Source organism: Triticum aestivum, chromosome 2B, assembly GCF_018294505.1.
Source record: "Triticum aestivum cultivar Chinese Spring chromosome 2B, IWGSC CS RefSeq v2.1, whole genome shotgun sequence".
Taxonomy (NCBI): Eukaryota; Viridiplantae; Streptophyta; class Magnoliopsida; order Poales; family Poaceae; genus Triticum; species Triticum aestivum.
In genome coordinates, this window is record NC_057798.1 from 657,534,912 (window position 1) to 657,540,087 (window position 5,176).

General features: G+C 46.9%; 1 long non-coding RNA gene across 1 annotated transcript; it reads left to right on the forward strand.

Moving 5' to 3' along the window:
• The first annotated feature begins 3,013 nt into the window (after window positions 1-3,013).
• Window positions 3,014-4,122, forward strand: LOC123041930 (uncharacterized). Its single transcript, XR_006418669.1, has 3 exons — window positions 3,014-3,229; window positions 3,334-3,408; window positions 3,790-4,122. It is a non-coding gene; the product is annotated as an uncharacterized lncRNA (long non-coding RNA).
• Window positions 4,123-5,176: the final 1,054 nt, after the last annotated feature.

The following is a 5,176-nucleotide window of genomic DNA, read 5'->3' on the forward strand; positions in this document are numbered from 1 at the left end:
GACAGGGATTTTACCTCTGTTGCAGGGAACAACAGAAACCTTCCTGCATCGTCCAATCCGCAGCCAAACGTGCTCTGTCGCCAACCAAAATCCTCTACCCGTGCCGCTTGACGAAAGAGGAAGAAGCCGCCACACCGTCGCCGCGATCAGCAAGAGAACCTGGGATTTTATAGGAGAACCCAACCTGAATCTCACTATCGATCGAAATCGCCACCAAATTCAAAACAAATATTCTGGCTAGTTTTGGGATTTTCAGAGTATATAGGATAAGATCCGAGGATCGAGACGCTCTTGATACCAATTGTAACGACCCTGACCTAATGGCAACGCACTAGATAGGAATTTGGGATCAATTACACTCATATCTGAGAGTTTCAGGGTACAATATTAGAGAGGAGGTGGGAGAAGAGGAAGAACACATGAAGGGGATTTTCTCTTCTCTCATCGATGCCTCTCTACCTAACACATGTACGCTTACATAGCCCGCTGCACTCGCTGGCGACAGTCTGTCCATTGGGCCCTTGCGCTCACTTGCCTTGCTGGGCCGTCACCATCACCTTGGACTGGGCCTCCGGGACCACCTCCATGACATACATACGCAGATATGTTCATGCTATTGTCCATCTTATATTTAGGGCATGTTTGCTCGGTGAATACCCTTGTCATATGTTGTCACAGACTTACCTAAGACCATAAATTATATCCCTTGTCATTATGACAGTGGCTTTAGTAGTCCTTGGCGTCCCTTAGTTTCATTTCACTCTGGACATTAGATATATCTTAAGAGAAACTTTATGAACTTTAATCAATTTACTAATACTAAAATTATTAACATCTACAATGCCAAATAAGTTAAATATAAAAATATATTCCACAATAAATCTAATGATACTGATTTGGTACGTATTGAGAAAGTTCATTCTTTTATGGAAAACACTTAGGGTTAACCTGCTGAGACGGGACTTCACGTCCGCTGCTTTCTCCATGCAACATGTGTCTCTATGGGCCCTACACATGTCTCTACCGGATTTCTTGAAACAGGGCCCAGCCATATCATCTTCCACAGCTCCCCCCTCTCCAGATAAGATGCTCCTCTCCCTCTCTCTCATCTCTCCCCAGATCTAGACGCTCCTCTCTCTCTCTCTCTCTCTCTCTCTCTCTCTCTCTCTCCTCCCTAGATCGAACAAGGCACTGGCAGTCGGCCGCAGCCACGCGCGTTTGTGCTCACCACGGCCCCGCGCTGGCAACCGTCGTCGCCGGTGAGGTTGGCATCCGCCATCGTCCTTCCCTTTCCCACTCCTTTTCTCCGACGGCAACAACGTGAACGATGACACTACTGTGCTGTTGTAATTGGTGGCGACGAGCTCGACCCAGACAATGCTGGTGGCGTTTCTGCATGTTATTTTTCAGTTGCAAAATTTTCTGCAACATCTTCTATGTTGCAAAAAAAGTGAAGACAGAAAAAACAATTCTGCAACACGACCTATGTTGCAAAACAAATTGCGCAACATGACCTATGTTGCCGAAAAATCCTGCAACACGACCTATGTTGTAAAAAGAAAAATCCCGCAGCACAACCTATGTTGCAAAAAAATCCCGCAACATTATCTCTGTTGCAAATGTTCCTACAACAAGATCTCTGTTGCAGAGTCTAGGAAGATGTTCAACCACAAAGATTGTGTAGATCCAACGGCTCGCTAGGCGGCGGATCTTTTAAAAAGATCCATCGGCGGACACGTAGCAACGCCCTAATAATAAAGTCTTTAAGCATTTGCATTTCTTCGGTTTTGTCATCCATCATCCAAATTGGGCTCGGAGTTGATGTTATTTACCCCGTAGCCACCGGTAAGTAAAAACGACTTGTATTTTTTCATTGTATGGCCCGTCGCTACTTTGGGCCTTAGCCCGCGTCGCCTCCCCCGCACACCTCTCTCCCTTGCATTGCTAACAATTTCAATAGCAATACAACTCAGAGCACACTAAAGGGAGATCGATCTATAGTCCTGTCAAATAAAAAGAATATATTGATAGAGTTCAGGTTGAGCTCCGATCTAAACACGTCGCCATATTTCAAGCCGTGGGGCTTGGTAGATCGAGATTGAGAGAAAAGGGGATTGACGAGGAGATCCAATGGGGTCTGGCCCTAGGAGCCGGGGATCTTCTCTGTGCGTGGACGGATGATAGTGATGCATGTCTCGACAACTACTAGATTGCGGTGTTGCGGTCCCATACAAGCGCAATCTATGCCAAGGAGCATGATTGGTGGCGATATTATGCCCTACCATTGGTAGTTAGTCGGTCTTGAATGACGGGGCGATGGTCCCAAAATACGAGGTTGCACACTTGGCTCTACAGCGAGAAATGCTGCATCGGTGGTGGCCTTCTCCTTAGTTGTGTGGATAGTGAGGGGAGGTGCGGTGGGTGGTCCTGGCGTTGTCGTGGCTTCGGCAGTGGTAGATCCCTGGTCTTGATCTGGCGGAGGCGGACATTCTCTTGGGGTGGAATGGCGACCATGGTACCTCGATGTGGCGTGAATGAGCCTCCGAGCAAAAGCTCTGTGTTCTGGCGATGGTGATGCCTGTTGGTGTTGCATCCCTCCTGGAGGCATCGTCGTGGTCCCCCTCATCATGTCATGGATTCGGTGAAAACCCTAGTCCGTAAGACCCACCCAGCGGCGGCTCGTACTGTAAGTCACCCTCTTGGGAGGGCATCTTCATGGAGCTCAGGTACCTCCCGGCAGGGACGATTCTAAGGGGGCACGAGGGGGGGCGAGACCCCCCCCCCCCCAACGATCACGTCGCCCCTTGATATCGATCAGGCAGTAGACGTTTTTTGTGTGTACGCACACGATTTTGGCCTGTCTCGCCCCCCCCCCCCCCCCCCCCCCCCCTAGTCAAAGCCCATGTAAGTAATGATTGCAGACAGCTGGTCAAAGGCCCAATATCAGGAGAAGGAAAAAGGAAAAACAGCCCAACGTGGAAGAGAAGGACCTGCGCTCAATCAGGAGTCCACGACGCACGTATAGGGTAGTTTTTCTATCTCCTCTAGTCGCTTTCCTTTCTAATCTGCCACTTGCGATCTGAAAAAACCTGCTCGCTGCCGCCGGCCACCTAGATTGTCTACCGTCGAGAAGGAAAAGCGACAGGCAAGCACGGTCGCGCCGATCCACGGGCGCATTCCAGCCGGCCGGCCGGCCGCACTGACGAACAACCAAACGAGAAAAAGAAAGGTTAGATTATATTTTCAGGATTAGTTACTTTGTGTCTTAGATTGTAATTGTAAACATTGAAAACTAATTGGAAAATTTCAAATTGTCCAATTGTATTTGTGTAGACATGAAGAGAAAGAAAGGGATTAGGGGGAGCGACCATGGACCTAAGGATGAATGACGTCTTCCATGCCAGCATGGTATGGTCCCTCTCATGAACTTCAAAATTTTATTTTTTTGTCTAAAATGAATGATCTTTTATTCATGGACATGAAAATTGGATTGGAATCAATTATTTATAATATAGTTTACCAAATTTGCTATTTAAATGAAAAACTTATTATGTCTAGTCAAAGATGAACAATTTTCTAAAGTTTAGATCAACGGAAACATGATTTCAGTTTAGGCCTTTTTTACTGTCCAAATGTTTTATGGCTTGGGTCAATGCTCATTAGTCCGTAAGACCTCAGATGTGGAACTCGCCCCCCTATATCGAATTCCTGGCTCCGTCCCTTACTCCCAGTCACTCGTTGGCGTCTTCGGGCAAGCTTTGATCCTAACATCAAGCTTTTTTGACTCAGGCATGGGACGGCCTCGCTTGTCTCCTATGTTTTACCCGTGACCCGTTGTCACCGTTCTCGGTCATTGACGTCCACATGCAGGATCAGTGCTCCACAGTCCGAAGCGAGATGGCATGTGTCTCTTTTTGCCAATAGCTTGGTGTATGCGGTGCAACGGTGTCCAGTGGTTCCCAGGAGGCGTTGTGTCACTTCTAATCAGTAGTAGCAGGTGCTTCTTGTTGGGGGTGTAGCCACTTATGTGCTCATGCTCAACAGTGAGCTGGTGGTGTTTGCTACTCCCTCCGTCCGGAAATACTTGCCATCAAAATGGATAAAAGGGATGTATCTAGACGTATAGAGAGTACTTGGTTATCTTTTTTTTTTTGACAAAGATTTCCTCGTCACTTTGTATCGGTTTGATCATTTGGCTTTATTTATAAAGCATAGCGAATGCCTGTTCCGAGAAACACATCTTAAAAATAATTGAAATTTGTACTTCGAGAAAATTTAAAATCAAACATTTTAAAAATCTTTCTACGTATTTTTTTACCAATTTTGTAATTTTATGAGAATTTAATTATTATTTTAATTGTGGATCCCACAAATTTTAATTAGAAAGTATGGAGAAGGAATGAATGCAAAGAAATACAATGTCCATAAGACCGGGAAAAATATGAGTCGAATCTCAAAGCAGCGTGAATACGTGGGTGTCGGATACATTACTCGCACATGGTGTGCACGACACTAATGCTTCTGTGATACAAATTTGCATCTTACTCTCGTATTTTACTTTCTCCCTTTTACTTTGATATATTAGCTTATCTTATGTTAAATATTGTAAAGTTTGACTGAGTTTATATAAAAGGCCCAAAAGAAAGGGGGCTGCTACGCGTCGGCCGGCGGATCTTGATCTTTTTAAAAGATTAGCTGCCTCGCGAGCCATCGGATCTGACACATATCTAGCAGGGTGAACTTCGTTTATCTACTTTGCAACAAAGACCTTGTTGCAGAAACATTTGTAACAGAGATTATGCTGCAAAAATTTTGTGTAACAGAAGTTGTGTTGTACAAATTTTTGTTGCGTCGTCAGTGTCGAGCAGAGGTCGTCTTCTTCATCACCTGGGAGCACCACGAGCGGGCGCCATCGATCAAGAAGAGGGAGAAGGAGAGCGGATGGGTGGTGGTGGAGGCGGCCGACAAGCGCGACGGCGGAGCGCGTGGTCGCCCGCGTCAGCGGCGTCACAGCGGGGGTGCTCGCGGCGGCGCGACTGGATGAAGGAGAGAACAGGGAGGAGGAGAGATGGTTGAAGGTGGTGGAAGTGGCCGACGACCGCGATGGCAGATCGGTGCTCACGACATCAACGGTGGAGCGGCAGGGGTACTCGGTGGCGATGCGGCTGCCAGCGCC